Source organism: Cyprinus carpio, chromosome A9, assembly GCF_018340385.1.
Source record: "Cyprinus carpio isolate SPL01 chromosome A9, ASM1834038v1, whole genome shotgun sequence".
NCBI classification, from domain to species: domain Eukaryota; kingdom Metazoa; phylum Chordata; class Actinopteri; order Cypriniformes; family Cyprinidae; genus Cyprinus; species Cyprinus carpio.
In genome coordinates, this window is record NC_056580.1 from 25,339,671 (window position 1) to 25,358,087 (window position 18,417).

Genomic DNA, 18,417 nt, shown 5'->3' on the forward strand with positions numbered 1-18,417 from the left:
CCAAAGCTGAATTTTCAGCAGCCATTGTTCCAGTCTTCAGTGTCACGTGATCTTTCAGAAATCCTTCTGATATGCTGATCTGGTCAAAAAAAGAATATATTTCTTATTATTACCATTGCTGAAAACAGTTGTGCTGCTTAATATTTTTGTGGAAATGGTGATATATATATATTTTTTTTATTATTTATTTATTTAAACATTTAAATGGTGGCTGTCGTAAAAATTTGAAGAATTTATTTATACATTCATTAAATATTGAAGAAGGGTAAAAATTATAATAAATGTGGTAATTGTAACGTTATATTGCCGTCTTTCTGCAGTTGAAACACTGATTACATGAGCCAGGATACATGTTTCGGTAAGTTGTACTCTTTCTTTTAACATACCTTCATATGTTCATGTTTCATTCATTCATGTTTATTTTGTGCTATAACTGGTATTAAAGTGGAGGAGATGATCAGTTCACGTGCAGCGCTACAGCAATCTGTCAATCCACATTAAACAGTGCCAAAACTGTATTTATTGTTTGAATATTGTAATAAAATGAACAAAAATTAAATCTGAGATTTTGTTGAATTTCGATTTATTGGATGGGTGCGCGCTACAATATTCCACTAATTAATCATTGTTTGAGTATTGTAATAAAATGAACAGAAATTAAATCCAAGACTTTTTCATTTCGATTCATTGGATGGTGGCACGCTACAATGTTACAGTAATTAACTCCAAACAGGCTAAGCTAATTGATCCTTGGGATTTAAGAAACAATATAGTTTTGAAAAAGTGAGAATCGATTAAAATTGAGAAACCGATTTTTATTAACATCTTTATTGTAACTTTTGATCAGTTTAATGTATCCCCACAGAAAAAAAATTATTAATTTCTTTAAAAAATAAAATAAAATCAATAAATCTTACAAACCCAAAACTTTTGCTCCATAGTGTACACAAAAAAAAGCCTGGATTGATTTAGGTAAAAATTTGCCATTTTTGTGGAGTCACGCAGTTTGAATGAGAGGATGGAAAAGTGAGTTATTATGATGTCAGGTAAAAAGGAAAATTAAAGTCAGGGTTTAAATCAAAACTACATTTTTATTAGACCAGGAGCATGCATTAACAAATAAATAAATAACAGGGTCAATTTTAATTTCATTATGACTTCATCCACAAGTAATCAAGGAAGCGGATGCATAAGATTCACATGTGAGCAAATCATACCATAATAAATTCGGAAAATGTATCACACAGCATGTGAATAATTGGGATGTGCACATATTTTACTTTAGTGCCATTCTAAATTCAGTCAGACCCATTGGAAACACCAGCTGTGATGAGGGAAACCATCACACCCTCAACACTCAAGGGCATGCTTGGTTTACATTTACACAAGACGACTCCAAACCACACATCTATTCCCTCAAAAATCACAAATAAAAATGAGACTGCAAGTACTCGTTCCCAATTAAACGTGCCAAGAAAATGTGATTTAATCTCAGCAACTCCCAAAGCTGACGTGAATTTTTCCGCACACACCAGGAAAAGGTGTTGCATCACAGGCCCCAGAATGAAGCGAAGCATGATACTCCATTAATCTGTTTGTTTTAGAGAAGCACGTCTCTGCAGAACCGCACACAATCTTTACGGGACATCTGATTTTCCAGCTTTCCTCTCAAAGTAAGTATGGCTTCTCACTGGGGCCAGGTGGCGTGGATTACATGTACTGGAGGGAGTTTAGTTCCAGCTCCTCCGGCAGTCTTTTGCACTTGCTGTCATCACATGTCTCACATGGCGGCGTTCCCGCCCCATGAGCGTAATAAACAGAGCGAAAGTGGACGTGCACGGACACAGTGGATAAAGATCTCGAGCAAATGTTAGAATGCATGGGCGGAGACTTGAGCCACAATGACATATTTATGCAATGGGTTGTTGGTAAAGTGTACAACTGAAGAAATTGCTATTTATAATAGTTTTATCAATGCATTTTTAAATAAGGAATGAGAATTTAATGATTTGTGTTCTGATTCTGATTCGGATTCAGGTTCCCTAAAGATTTTTTTAGTTTCTCAGTTCTCAGAGCAGATAAAAACTAAATAAAACATTTTTTAAACCCTGAAACAACATACAGAGCTACCAAATTTTGCTAGAAGTTTGAGTGCAACATATAATAATTGCTGTTAATAGTGTCATTTGTACATTAACTGACAGTCACCACCGATAAGCTACTACTGAATATATTGTAGAAACTTAATTTTCTGTAAAGTTGCTTTGCAATGATTTGTATAGTGAAAAGTGCTATACAAATAAACTTGGACTGAATTGAACTGAAGTATCATTTGTAAAAGTAACAGTTACTAAGTTCAATAAAAAATAAGCTAAGAATCACTTCAACCAATTCAGTAAGTGATTTCATGATTCAAATCAGTAACTTGATTTAACTCAATAAGACAAATCAACACATTTGTTTAAAAAAGGAAAAGTTCAAAAGAATTATGTTTTAAAAAAAAAAATCTTTTTTTTCCTTCAGAAATACACACCATAAACATTTTTTTTAAATTGAAGTATCATTTATAACAGTAATGTCAAAATGTAATGAGAATTACAATAGATATTGAATATTAAAAAAGTTTAACGTAAATCTTCGTTTAATTTTTAGTTTATAATATTTTGAAAGAAAATACTGTTCATATTTGTGTACAACTGACTCTTTTGAACCAGTTCTATTTAGAGAATTAAAAACTACATTTCACTGAAACAAAAGAACTCAGTGAATTGTTCAGTTTCTTGACTTATTCATCGAACCACAATTCACAGTAAATAAGTATGAATATGAAAGAATAAATCAAAAACCACTTGTCTAATTCTGTGAGTTACTGATGCAAAATGCATTGTTATTCATTATTCAAACATTCTTTTTGATTCTTTTGAGTCATCTGTTTACAAATCAAACTACTTTTTCCCCCATTAATAAAAACTGAAACACAATTAAACATTTTTAACACCCAAGTATCATTTTGAGCTACTTAATTTGACCAAGTCAAGAAACATTTTTTCGTAATTCAATGAATGATTCAATAAATAGAACCATTTTATTAGTTTGAACAGTGCAAAACAGAAATTACACACTTCACCTTTAAAAGCTGCCAAAGAAACCCACTTCTCCAGCTTCATTTGCAGTGGTGTTCGTCTACATGAGGCATAAAGTTTTCCTGAGAGTGTTTAATGGAGTGAGCTTCCTCCCTGACCCGAACTCAACACTACAGCTCAGTCACTTACTCCCTCCGGGCTCAGAGATCGCTGACCGACCACATTCGTACCAAACCACAAATGGCCCCAGCAGCAAGACCAGCGCGACCGTGTGAACCGCAGTGACGCAGCGTTGACTTGAGGGAAACCCCTGAAATAAAAGTCAAAGTGGCGTCTGAAGAGTCGCAAGGAAAGAGACGTTTTCCACCCCAATCACCGCAGCTATTCTCAGCTCAGACCTATTTTTATAAAGGGGCTTCTCTTGAATTTAGAGCACCACGTATTAGCGTGTCAAAACATGTTAACTGCACTGCATCGCGAGAGGTCAAACATCGTCAAGGATGAGCTTTATTAACTTGTGTGTTAAATTTAGGCACTGCCATCCATGATATGCCACGTAGACTGATTTGAAGATGATTGCATCTTTCATCTTTCCAAGTGGCTGGTTTCTACGCTCTGTGGCCATCACACCTTTTTTGTTATTTCAGTCATGTTGCTCACGTACCAAAACCATTTCATTCCTACTTCTCAGGTGTCAGAGGTGTCTTCTAAGACATACATGGAAGATATAGGCGTTACATCTGATAAATGACAAGATAACACAACTGATTCAAATGAAACATATCTATCTAAAAGGGTTTCTGACGTATGTTGAAAGTGCAGTTTGGTTGGGTCCACACCAAAATGCTGGCTTCGATATGATTAGGAAACTTCGGATCAAGTCTGAAGTAAAAAAAAAAAAAAAAAAAAAAAAAAAAAAAAAAAAAAAAAAAAAAAAAAAAAAGTAATAAAAATATTACAGATTCATTCTTTTTACAGTTTCATTAATATTTGTCATGTTAAAGCCAGCCTCAGCTAAAATATTATTTTAAAAAATTAAGAAAAAAGAAAATGTGCACACTCTATCAAATCATTTTAATTATATATAATAATATTTTAAAATGTAATTATAAATATAAATCACTAAAGGAAATTCACTCACACACTCCACAGTCTGAAGATGCATGGTTCAGCCAGCCACAACTAAAATATTTTTTAAAAATCATATGAAATCATGGTAGTCACCATGATAAGAAAGAGTGCACATTTCTGTCAAATAAATATAATAAAACATAATATAATAGATAAGTAAAAAATTACAAAAGCATTCCTCCTACAAGATTGTTAATACTTATCACCACAGTTTGACGATGCATGATGAAGCCTGCCTAATAAAATAAAATAAAATAAAATAAAATAAAATAAAATAAAATAAAATAAAATAATAAAATAAAATAAAATAAAATAAAATTAAATAAAATTAAATAAAATTAAATAAAATTAAATAAAATTTAATAAAATAAGGAAGTTGCCAGGAAAAGAAAAAGTGCAAATTTCATGTCAAATAAATATAAACATAAAAAATAATAATAAAGTACAAGTATTACATTATCAATACCACAGTCTGAAGTAAAATATTACAAAAATTACAATAATCACCAGGAAAAGAAAAGTGCACACTTTCTGATGTCAAATTAAAATAATGAATATAAGGATAAATACAAATAAAAAAAATAAAAATTAAAAAAGAAATATTGATAATATATGTAAAAATAAACATTACAACATTTATGCTTAAGATTTTAAATAAATCCAGTGGACATGTTTATTTAAATTCAGCAGTTTTATGAACTTCATATCTGCTAATAATAAACTGATATATCACCATTAAGGTGCTCCAGCTCTATAGACATCAGTCACGGCCATATACTGTAAAAACCCTTATTCCAGGTTTTCCATGATCATGGGATACCTGCAATATGTAACAACTGTAACAAGACATGTTGCAAAAAAAGATTTAAAAAAAAAAAAAAAAAAAAAAAAAAACAATCATAATAGGAATGCTGGTCTAGTTTTACATAAATCTGTTAAAAAATGTTAACGGATAGCCTCAGGGCAAAATTCAGCCGAAGTCGGTCAAGCGTCCACTGGCCCTGACTGCTCATGTCTGGAGGTGCGGGTTTAACCTGGAGGAAAGGGAAGACACTTACATACCCTCTGTGGCATTTCGGTCTTAAATCACCCCGTCTGGCTCAAAAGCGAGATATGACCGGCCAGCCGTCTAGGGTGACCATCATGGCGGAGCAGATCTGATACAAGCTGACAGGCCCTTAGAGAAAAGCAGCGCTACAGTGATCAGCAGGAAAATGACACCCAATTCAATATGACAGAACGCCGCCTGTGTTTGTACAATAGTCACCGCTGCTCGCTCATGTACGCTACACGAGCAGGCCAAATATAACAGCAGATAGCCCACCATTATTTACAAAGCTAATGAATGTTTAAGAGCTACTGTGCTTTTGATCAGAGTGACCGTTTACTCTTTGGCAGGTCTGAATGAGTCTAAGCTGAGGATCAACACAGAAAGCAAAGCCTTTGGGAAGGTGGTTCCATGCCTGACCATAAAAATCTCTTTTTCCCAATGTCTTTGCCTCAACTTAACCCCAGCTAAAGCTCTTCGTGTCACATTCCATTAAAAACTACAAAGTTGCACAACATTTGAGGAAACCGTGTTAGAAAGAAACTCCAAGTCTACTCGCAGGCAGGCAGTGGTTTTCAGCGTTTCTCGCCAGGGCTGACGTGGTAAACCGTGTTCAATTCACTCTTACGCAACTATGCCTAAATGTTTCATTAAGGAATTCGCTCAGTTGCTGACGTCTTGGTTTGGCAATGTAAACTAATGCAAGAATGGGTTGGTGAGCAACAGATTGCATGTTTAAACCAGTGATTTGGTGCACTAGGTGTTTATTAAAGGAATTAGATCAGCCGAAAATGAAAATTCTGTCATTATTTACTCACCCTCATGTCCTTCCAAATTCGTAAGCTATTTTTTGTGTGGAACACAAAACACAGAATCTACACGCAGCTTTTCCAGTAACTACAACTGTCATCTGGGTTATTATCATGAAAGAATACTGTAATAGTTTTAGCATTATTATTGTTAAATGAAATTAGCTGAAATAAAATAAAATACAATTAGATGCAAAAACTTAAACTAAATGAAATAAGTTTAACTTGAAGCACTAAAATCACTAATTGGAAATAAATAAATAAATAAATAAATAAATAAATAAATAAATACTGGACTAAAACTAAAATTGAAATAAAATAAATAGGCCTAAACGGTAATAAAAAAAAAAAATACAAATAATTACAAAAATAAAAGACAAAAACACATTAAATTACTAAAAATGTAACAAAAAAAATAAATAAAATGAAAACTAAAAACCTAAAAAGAAACGCTAATTCAAAATATTAATTAAAGAAAGCAAATAATACTAAAATAACTGGCTGTCATCAAGTTGAAAAATGGACAATTAAAAAAAAAAAAAAAAAAAAAAAAAAAAAAATCATAGAAGCACCATGCAAGTAGTTCAAAAGACTGTACGAATTAATCAAAATTAAGGTAACTATAAAAAAATAAATAAAAATGCAAATAAGACTGACATTTTATAATATTTTATAAATACAAAAGTCTTTAAAGAGATAACCATTTACACACCATCATGCCATTCCAAACCTATATGCATTTCTTACTCCCCATTCCAAACCTATATGCATTTCTTTCTTCTGCGGAACACAAAAGAAGATATTCTGAAGAACGCTGGGTATCAAAGTTCCGACTACATGTTCTTTCATATTCCACAGAAGAAATAAAAGTATATGGAATGACGAGGAGTACATGAGGACATAATTTGTCATTTTTTGAGTGAGCAACCCCTCTAACAGTGTTTAATTATTCTGTTTTGGAGCTTGACTGCCATAGTCACTATCAATTGTTGGAAAAGACCTATGAGATTTAAAAAAAAAAAAAAAAAAAAATCACCTTTTTGCAAAAAAAAATAAATAAATAAAAATAACACGGGTAATAATACAGGTTAGGAAAAAAAAAGTTTTCTTTTTAAGATAAACTATTCATTAAAGGGATAGTTGATCCAAATGAAAATCATCATACTCTGGATTACCAACATTCTTCACAATATCTTTTTATGTGTTCAACAGAAGAAATAAACTCTTACAGATTTGGAACAACTTGAGTGTGAGTAAACGATGACAGTTTTCATTTGAAGGTGAACTATCCCTTTAAACAATCCGATGAGCATCAGTTGAGCAGCAAGACTTCAACATCTCCATTTCCATACAGGCCTGTGTGTTTTCAGATAAACAGAGAGCAGGAAATGAGCCTTGTGACTGTGTGCCTGCCTGGACTTTATGAGGGGCAAAACAATCATCACTCACTCTCTCACTGCGCTCATTCGCTTTCCCTCGGCTCTTGTCTGCCTTTTGCGTCCTCCACTCGGTCTGCCAGCCCAGCGGAGCGTTATAACAGTCTCATGAGCTGACAAAAGCCAGAAGGGTCAGAGTTAGGTGACAATGAGGTTCACATCACTCTGACTGATGCACTGCCCACAAACACTCAGTTTTCATTAAACTCATCAGCTTTTCATTATTGCAGCCTTGGGTTTCGGACAAACAAGGATTGCCAAATGAACCCAAGCCTCGCCAAGTTCTGCCAACGCACAATGGAAAACAAAACAGGCACTTAAGCAAACCAAAAGTGACACAGACGGACACTAAATGATTCCACACTGAGGCCACAGCTTTCAAACCACTGATTCTAATATCCAAAAATGAAAAGTATGTCATTATTTACCCATCCTCATGTCATTCCAAACCCATATGAATTTCTTTCATCAGTGGAGCACAAATACTATAGAGCTGCAGAATATCCATATTACTCTGCTCTTTTCCATATAATAAAAATGAATGGTGATGGTGCTGTAATGCTCCAAAATGACAAAACAACACCATATAAAGTATCATAAATTATATAGCTGCATAATTTGGTGAAAAATCTAATTGTGATTTAAAATGCGTTTAAAAAAAAAATGCTCCAGCTCAATATTACTATAATAATAATTAATAATAAAAATAATAATTAGTATTATTATTGATGTTGTTGTTATTAAATAAAAATATCCCCAAAAAAAATTACTATTGTAATATTTCACTGTAAAATAAAAAAAGCATTTAAGAAAAATAATAATTGTACAGTAAAACTATAAAATTCTAGGGATGCACCGAATTCAGTATCATTAAAATTGAGTTAAATTTACAAAATCACTTTATATTATTTAATAAAATAATCATTACAAAGCATTTTCGGTTTCGGTTTTCGGCCAAGTGCATCCAGAATTTTCCTTTTTTGGGTTCCGGCCCAGAATTTCCATTTTGGTGCATCCCTAAAAATTCCAATATACTGTATTTAATTCATAATTTCTGCATTTTCAAATGTTAAGTTATCAAGCTTTTTGGTGGAAAACCCCAGCAAGACCTTAAAGCAAAAACAGATTTAAAAGTGCTTCTCGTTACAAGTTTGGAAAAATGGTTGGCATATGAGACATGTTCCAAAATGCTATAATATTATAAGCGACCCAAACTCAGTGCAGATGCAGAGAAGCATTTACCCATGAAAACACAGTTCATAAGTTGCTCACATTTAAAAAAAGGCAGTGCTGCGCTTCACTCTGAAATATGCAGTGCATATATTTAATGAAATCATTTGATCATTTTGATTAATCGTGTAGCCCTAATATATGACTGACTTGCTTTCCTTGAACAAAAATGAGAAGTTTGAGTAGAACATTTCTTCCATTCAATAAAACTGAATGGGGACAATGGGCTGTCAAGCCCCATAAAGGACAAAAAACCTCAACAAAAGAAGCATAATAGCAGTCCAAATTAATCTTGCAGTACATTCCAGTGTTCTGAAGTCACATGAATGCATCATGTGAGAAATGGACCGAATTTAAGTCTTTATTCAGTCATGGTCACCATTCACTTTCATTGTATGAAGAAAAAAGAGGCTTGAACAGTGTTATAAATATATCCTTTTGCAAAACAAAGTCACAGAGGTTTGGAAAAACACGAGGGTGAATACAATGACAAAATATTCATTTTTGTGTGAACTAATCCTTTAGGGAGTTAATTTACCACCATCCTACAAGTATCCAGAGACACAGCAGACAACACAAGGCCTCGGGGACATTAAGACAATCCTCTAAATAACACTGCTTGTGACAAACATCCAATTTTCCAGTTAGGGGACGACCTTTCTACAGATCGCCAGTCATACTTGTCATCTGTCCAGCCACATTTACCTCCTACAGTTACGCCCCGTCTCCTGTTAGCGCTTTTCCTCTCTAAGCATCATGTAAGAGCGGCTGGAGCCAAATTCTCCCTCTCTTTCCTCTTCAGCCACAGATGCGGCAAACGGTGCAATCTGCCAATCTCCATGAGTCATCCAGCACTGTTAATTATGTACCCTAAGGAGCAGAATTGATTAGCGAGGGTCTCAAACTGATTTAAATTGTTATTTGAGACTATATAAAGCATGGGCCTAACATTGCCATTTAGTCACATTCGTTAATCAGAATATTACTTTGCCAAGTCACACAGACTGGATCTGTGGACACTGGACAGAGAAACACAGATAGGATAACTGATGCATTTCAACAGGAAAAGGTGTTGTGTAATTATTCAATCATAGACGAGTCACCATGGGTTGAGTAGAATGTAGAATGAGTAGAGATGCGAACTTAACGGCAAGCCATTAATGGAAGTATTGAAAACATACAGTGCCATTCAAAATTTCGGGTCACCAAGGCTGCATTTATTTGATGAAAAAAAAAAAAAAAAAAAAAAAAAAAAACAGTAATATTTGTAAAATATTACAATTTACTGTTTTCTTTTCTTTTGAATAAATCTTATAATGTAATTTATTCCTGTGACGGAAAAGATGAATTTCCAGCATTACTCCAGTCTTCACATTTCTATATGCTTTTGCTTTTCTATATGTTTTTATCATCATGCATTTAGACATTTTTTGTAGGCCTAGGTCTAATTCTCATTATTCTCAATGGTGATTTTCATCAGATTATCATCAGCGTAATATTTTGAAAAATATTTCAAATGTGTAAAAAAGTGCAATATAAAACACAAACCCTAAACATGGTGTGCTCATAATTTTTTTTGCTTGTTCGCGGAAGTCAAAAAGTGCAAACTGGGGTCGTGCCAGACTGGATTAACTCACTGCTGCCAAGTTCTCAGAAAGCTGCTTTGACCTTCTTCCTGTGGGGCCTGAAATTTACAAGGTCTGAGCGCCGGTCCTTGAGAGTCGGAATGTGGAAAGACGAGCGAGCTTCCTACAGACTGTGATTAAAGCCTGGATTTATATGCCCCTGCATGATGCCACATGTTGGAGCTTCAACCACCAGCTATGTGTGACAGCTGCCCAGACCGACAGCATGATATAACCACCAGCGGACAACACAGACGTCATGACTCAGCTCAGAACACGAAAACAGCCAAGGGAACTTCTCAACCCTCATGTTCTGTTTGGTCGTTTACTTCAAGACAAGCACAAGAACTACATTTAACACTTAACAACTTTTAATCTCATGAAAATTTCATTTTCTAACATTTTCTGTTTTCTAATATTTTCTATTCTCTAATTAGTGTACACAAGGAAAAAAAAGCACATTCCTGCCCATTGTTTATTGACTACAAAAAAAAAAAAAAAGAAATCTCATTCTCGTTTCTGAAAAGAGAACACCTTTTGTGACCGAAAGTTAAAGCATCAATAATATCTGTCTGATTGGTTTGTAGTCAGTTCACCTTTACAAAGAATTACTCAAAAGTAATATTTATTTTAACATGTGGATGCGAAAGAAAAAGCAACTAGAGTCAATCTCAAAAAATAAGGTCTAAAATGAACTAAAGAAGAAACACTGCTTGGAAAACCAACAATATCCTACAAAAGAAAATTTATGATAACTGAATTTATAAACACACACACACACACACACACATCTAAATTCTCTTTCAAAACAATTTCACCCATTATTTGTGCACCATAAAACAATGTTAACTCAAAAGTTTAGATTTGGAGAAATGTAGTATTACATCACTTGCTCACCAATGGATCCTCTGTAATGATTGGGTGCCGTCAGAATGAGAGTCCAAACGGCTGATAAAACATCACATTAATCCACAAATAATCCACAAGATCAATTAACAAATTGTGAAGTAAAAAGCTGCATGTTTGTAAGAAACAAATCCATCATAAAGGCATTTTAAACCATCACTTCTCGACAAAATACAAATCTATAATCCACAATAAAGTTTCCTCCAGTGAAAATGTCCATTCCTGTTGTCGTCTCACATCAAAATCCACTGAAATACTTGTTTTGAAACTGTTTTGGATGCTTTTTTACTTGTAAACGGTGCTGTGCAGATATCTCTCCTGTTTCAGGCAACGAGTGTTATCACTATGTCGGAGACATGCTAGCTTTCTCTAGGCAGAAGAACTTAGAGTGGTTACAATCATCCGGGTGTAATTCACGCTCAAATTGATTTAATATTTATTTTAACATAAATATGCTATACAAAAACCTAGATTTTTAAGCAATATTTACACTGAAACTCGCAGCAGGAGGCTATGGTAAGGGGCATGACATTTCCCGACCAATCACAACACACACTGGCCCAGCTAACCAATCACAACACATTTCATATTTTCAGAAGGCGGGCTTTCATTTGATACAGGAACTATTCGAGCCGTTCAAGTCAGACTGGGAGAGAGGTGTTGTAATAATGTAAAATATGTGAAAAATAATGCTTTTTTCGAGCAACCTAGTATGAGAGCCTGTTCTAGTACACCCCCAAAACAAAATCAAGACTTTGTAAAAGAGCATAATAGGACCACTTTAATGATTCATTTATTACAAGCATGCAGCTTTTCACTTCACAAGATGTTGACTGATGGACTGGAGTGGAGTGTATTATTTGTGGATTATTGTGTGGTTTTTAACAGCTGTTTCGACTCTCATTCTGACGGCACCCAATTCACTGCAGAGGATCCATTGGTGAGCAAGTGATCCTAAATTCCTCCAAATTTGTTAACATGAAAAAGCAAACTTGTCTACATCTTGGATCGCTATAACGTTCAACCAAGAGTTGCAACAATGTAACATCTTTTTATGTCAAATACTGTACTAAACTGAATTTGAATCATTAAAGGTGCACAAAACTACCAAGTCCTAAAATGTCTCATGAAAATGAGTAAAAAATGATACTGTTAATGAAATCTTTCATACTGATCATAGCTGGCCCTGTCAACATGACAAACTGTGACAACTCCGTTACCAAAGAACAGCTACAGTCTCAACACACACACACACACACACACACACACACACACACACACACAGTTAATCATATTCATATACAAGCATGTGTATATATAATGACACGCTGTAGTTTAACACCTTTTTAAATATCACTTTAAATATCCAATTTTTAAAATGATAAAAACGCACATTTTTTAGAATTAACATTACACAGTCCAGCCCAAAATGCCTTACTTATAAGCTAAAATAAAATCGCTTATTAAAAATCTATCTTTATGATTCTCCATAACCTGCGGGTATGAAGAAATCGCATAAACTCTGAAAATGAACGTAACACACAACTACTCCGAGAGTTACGATTCACACACAGACACACACACACACACACTGTTTTGATTGTTTCATCTGAGCGCCCACAAGTTTCTTTCTCTTACTGAAGCGATCAATGCATTTTGGAATAAAATCACCGGAGACCGCATGCGAGTCGTCGCTCACCTCTCCGCAGCTCCGCCGCGATCGGACGCAACACTCCGGACTTTATTCCCGTTGGAGAGCGCGCCAACGACGGATCCACTCACTGACGGATTCCGCCATACTGGATTGTGGCGAGCGGATCACGTGTCGAGTCCCCGGCGCATGTCCTCCAGAGGCGGGCGCTCACAGTCTCGAGCGCGGAGTCTACGTTCTCACACGGGATGGGAAGAACCGAACGATTCCGATTCCTTGACAGTGCCACTACGATTCTTTTAAACAGCAAATATTTGAAATAAGAAATGGAGTTCTTGTATATCACAGCCCTTTGAATTAGTATTAATATAGCTCATTACAGATTTAAACAGATCAGATATAATAGGAAATAAGATTGAATTAAATTTAATCTAATTCTTTCGAAATGGACGTTGACTTTTTAATATCGGCATTGGTCCAGCAGCCTATCAACGGCCTACGCTGAATTAAGTTTCTTAAATATAACAACTGTTCTTTTGAATTGGACATGACGACAATAATGAATTAAATTCATTCAGTGATAAGGTGGATTAAGTGTTAAGGTGTTTGCATCATAGACTGTAAAAAAATATGGACGTAGTGTCCGTGACGTCACCCATAGACTCCTCAATAGCGGTTTTGAACATGGTTTTGAAGCTCAAAGTGTGCCGAGCGGGCTGTCGCCATCTTGGCAGCGCGTCACCGCGCGACTCTCCCGGATAATCGAAAATGGGCAAAAAGGCGGGAGCTGGTTGCTGAAGCCACGCCCACCTAGCGCGACGGCATTGTCAGCAGCGGCAATCCACCCTGTCCCTCAAGTGGCCACGCCCTTAATTATGCAGAACTTTAAGGCTTAATATAATTTAAAACGGATGAGTTATAAAAAAATTCACCCCCCTCACAGTTGTCACAAAGGGCAAAATTAGCAATATAGACCAAAATCATTTTTTGAACCAGGCTGTAAACATGTTTTTTTCTGCTGTAAAGTTTGGGCATTTTAACATGGGAAGTCTATGGGACTGACTCCCTTTTGCAGCCAGCCTCAAGCGGACAGTCGATGAATTGCAGTTTTAGTCACTTTCTTATTGGCTTCACGAGAGAGAGCGGGAGGTTGCCGCTCGGTTTGCATTCACTAAAGAAAAGGATAGTCTGTGGTGTCGTTCGCTTTTTGATTCACTTAAAAGAATCGACTCATAAGAGCCATTTATTCAAGTATCGAACCATACTGGTAATGCCGTATGGTTTTGATTCACTAAAAAGAACCGATTCTTAAGAGTCATTGGTTCGGGAAATCCAACTAGGATATTTCTTAAAGGGTTTTTTGCAATTGGGCACTGGAAAAGTCATGGAAATTAATACAATCTTTAAAAAAAAAAGGAAAAGAAAACTTATATAGTTTACAAATGCAGCTTGTTAGTGGCTTGCATGGTTTTCACATTTTACTACTTTTTGTACTATTAATTTTATTATTTTTGCCTGAACTATAAGTTGTATAAAGATCTTCAGATATGATATATTAATAGATCTATGGTCCAAATATTTGATACATGTTGTACATGTATACATGCACTATAGGTGAAATCTCTCTTTCTTTCTTTCTCTCTTACACACACACACACACACACATATCTGTTCTCAGCTGACTGTGCCTGACAGTTTTTGAGCGTCATGTAAATGTAAAGCGTTGTTGCGGTGGCCGCTGTTTCTCAGGTTGCCCCGTCTAATACTCAGAGGACTATAGAGTTTCATTCAGTACAGAGATCCGCTGATCATTTAGATTGTCTTGTATTGTACACAATGCCAAGAAAATGGGCCTTTATGTGTCCTAATCCTCACATTTGCATGCTTTTTCCCCCCTATGGAACACAATAGGGCACATTTTTACAAAGCTCTTTTATATTCAATGACGGATTATAGTGTCCACATCTACCAAGCTCCAAACAGGCTCATGCACCTGAAGACATTTACCGTAAATCACAGAATTCCCATACCTCTTGTATACATACTATTTTATTGGCACTTTTTACAAATACAATATAAATCTTCAAGTACATTTTTTTAAATAGAGCCACGAATCCCATCTTTAATGTCTTAAGATAAAATTAAACCAGCTGAAAAAGCATAAAATATATTCCTCTTAAAATGATGATGTTGGCCTGTTGCACCTTCAGAGGCATTGACCTTCTTGACTGTATTCAGCAAATAAATTCATGCAAAATTGTGATAATTTTAACAAACTGTTGAACTGATATTAAATTATTCATATTAAAAAATTTTTTTTTTTTTTTTTTTTAATTTTTAACTAATTTCACTTACCAATAAGGCCATGTTTAGCTGTGTATGTTTAATATTTCTTATTATTATTTTCAGGTTTTATGTGTCACCCATTACCAGTTCTGGTGTTTTGATATTTTATTACCTTAATGTTTATGATTATTTCATACTTTAAAAATATTTTTATTATTATTTCCACGTCCTAATTTCATTTTATTTCATTTATAAAGCACAAACAAACACAACCATATTTGGCACCCTGTTGCTCCCTTTACCTGTTTTGGTGTTTTTATATGTTTGTGATTACTTAATACCTTTTAAGAAAAACACCATACATATTTAATATTTTTGTTGTTATTTTTAGACCATATTTTGTACCCTGTTGCACCTGTTACTTAATGTTTAATGCATACTTAATGTTTGATTATTTAATACCATATATATATATATATATATATCATATTTTTCCAGGCCCTTTTTTGTGTGTTTTTATTTGTTAATGAATACTTAATACCTTTTAAGAAAAACACAATATATATTTAATTTTTTTAATTGCAATTTTTAGGCCCTGTTTTGCACCCTGTTGCATCTGTTACCTATTCAGGTGTTTTTATTTAATGTTTGATTATTCAATACCATATATGTTTCACATTTTTATTATTATTTTCAGGTCATATTTTGTACCCACTTCATGTAAAAAGCCTACTACTATAAATAGTACTAGATATTTCTGGAGATGAGCCTTAGTAAAATATGCAGTTTGTGTAATTCCTGTGGCTGTAACGCTTGTGTTCAGAGCGAGTTGTTTGGCAGAATGAGCTGCTGTAGTTTACGCATGAGTGTCCTGTGTTTAGCAACAGAATTTCAAGCCATTACACCTGGCCTGGTGACAATAATTATCACTTCCAAGCAAATGAAACTAACCTAATTACTGTCTACAGAGTTGTCAAGCTTCAAAAGCAGAACATGAAAACAAAAACAAGAGGGCAAATTAGCTCAATTAGATGCCAAGAGGAAAAAGCACAGTGCTGTTGTTATGATAAGAGTTATTTTTCACTTCTTTATGACATTCTTCTTTCCATATTTTCTCTTGGAGTTTTCTCTCCTCTTCATCAGAAGATATTTAATCACACTCCACCGCAGAAGAAAACATTCTGCAGCAAACTGATAAAAACAGAATCCTTCTGCTGATAAAGCCAGTGATGACAATCAGCTGTACACTCTTCTGTTGATGGAGGGAAAACACACACAAGTCTTGCAGAGGTTTTTGATCCACTAAAGTCATCTGCTGGATCTGCGTCTCTCCATCAACGGCACTTTTAACTGTTCAAGATGCTTCGGGGTAGCTAATGTTGAGCAGCATAACTGAGGTTTGGAAAACACTTTCTGCAGTCACTCAAGAGTCTAGCGGTGCCATCGGAATGGAGCTTCGTTTCTGTGGCATTAATACAAAAGAAAACATTTCAAAGGCCATTGTGAGAACAAAGCATTTCTTGTGCAGTTTAAAGGAATAGCCAAAAAAAAGGAACATTGTCATCATTTACTCACCATGTTGTTCTGGCCCCATAATTTCTTCCACAGCAGAATGTCAGAACGGTTATTTTCCATACAACAACAAATCATTGTGACCACGACTTTCATGCTCGAAAATGTCAAAAAGCAACAAAGTACTCTGAAAATATAGTCAATACAACTTGTGTACTATATTCCAAGTCTTTTGCAACCAACAAATAACCAAACAACCAATCAATAAATTTATTTATATACTATAAAAATGTACTATATATATATATATATATATATAAAAAAACATATATATATATAAATGTATTGTATATATATAGATATATATATATATATATTATATATATATAAATGTATATGTATATATATAGATAGATAGATAGATAGATACTATGTTATAAAAACATTTATTTATATTCTGTAGTACATTTAAAACAACACCAGTTGAACAAAGTGTTTAAAAATTACTCAAATATACACATAACACAACACAATCTACAACAATAAAAATAATTAGTTCTAAAGTTCAGTATCAGTGCAGTTTTTTTTCACCAAGGCTGAAATTATTTGATCAAAAGGACTATAAAAAAATTAATAAATAAATAAAAATTATGATTAATATTATGAAATACAAAGTAAAATAAGTGTCTTTGCTCTTAATATCTTTTAACTTATTCCTGTGATGGCAAAGCTGAATTTTCAGCATAATTACTCCAGTCTTCAGTGTCACATGATCCTTCAGAAATCAATCTAATATGCCGATTTGCTGCTTAAGAAAACAGTTATACTGCTTAATATTTTTGTGGATTCATTCTTTTTTTTTTTCTTAACTTTGAGGATAAAACCACATTACAAAAGACATTATGAATCCTAATACTGTATTTCATTCAGAAAACAAAACGATCTCACAAGTGTTTCTGCACTATGTGCACAAGCGTTCCAGGTAGTAATTAGATTACAGTGAATCCAGGAATTTGTTTACATTCAAAAATGAGCCTGTCACTTTTTTAACTGCACGCTGCACTTTTTGGGCCCATCTGCCATTTGTCACTGTAATTAACTAAAGAGACTGATCTCTGAGCATGTACAGCATGTTATGTACCTTGCGCCTGAGCGCGGCGGAGACACTCAGACGTCCTCTCGATTAATAACACCGGATGTGGGTGCTTCAGACTGATGAATCTCAGTAAATGTCAATGTTATGCAGAGCAGCCACATCACAGACAACAACGGCTTTTAGTGTCTGAGCGCATGGGTCACCGGAGATGGCAGGCGGGGGGTTGCAGGGGAAACGCATGAACTGGGTGGAACGACCTGATAAACCGCTGTCTGTGCCACACTATTTATCTCTGCTTTGCAGGGGCCTTATACAAACCCCATAATACTGTGGTCATTGTGGAAGAATTCATATAGCTTTAGCTGGCGTTGGAGAATTGTTCATTGAGCAGTCTGTTTGTAAGTTGTAGGGATCAAGTGGTTAAACCCCAGTTGAAAATAACTGGCACAATTGAATATAATTTCACCATAAATAGCCATAGACACTGAGCTACGAGCTAACAGTAATATTACTAAAGTAAATAGATTGGGAAAGTTCATCCAGACTAACCTTGACAGAATCTCAACTGAAAGATTACATCTTGAAGACATTTTCTGTGTGGTTC

The 18,417-nt window shown here is 34.6% G+C and overlaps 1 protein-coding gene and 1 pseudogene across 1 annotated transcript in view; both read right to left on the bottom strand.

The window, feature by feature from the left end:
• LOC109092976 (histone deacetylase 4-like) overlaps positions 1-13,199 on the bottom strand; it is a 193,531-nt gene extending 180,332 nt beyond the window's left edge. The window contains exon 1 of the mRNA XM_042764236.1: positions 12,968-13,199. The gene's annotated coding sequence lies outside the window, so the exon portion shown is untranslated. The remainder of the gene's footprint in view (positions 1-12,967) is intronic.
• LOC122146202 overlaps positions 1-18,417 on the bottom strand; it is a 53,048-nt pseudogene that overhangs the window by 4,011 nt on the left and 30,620 nt on the right.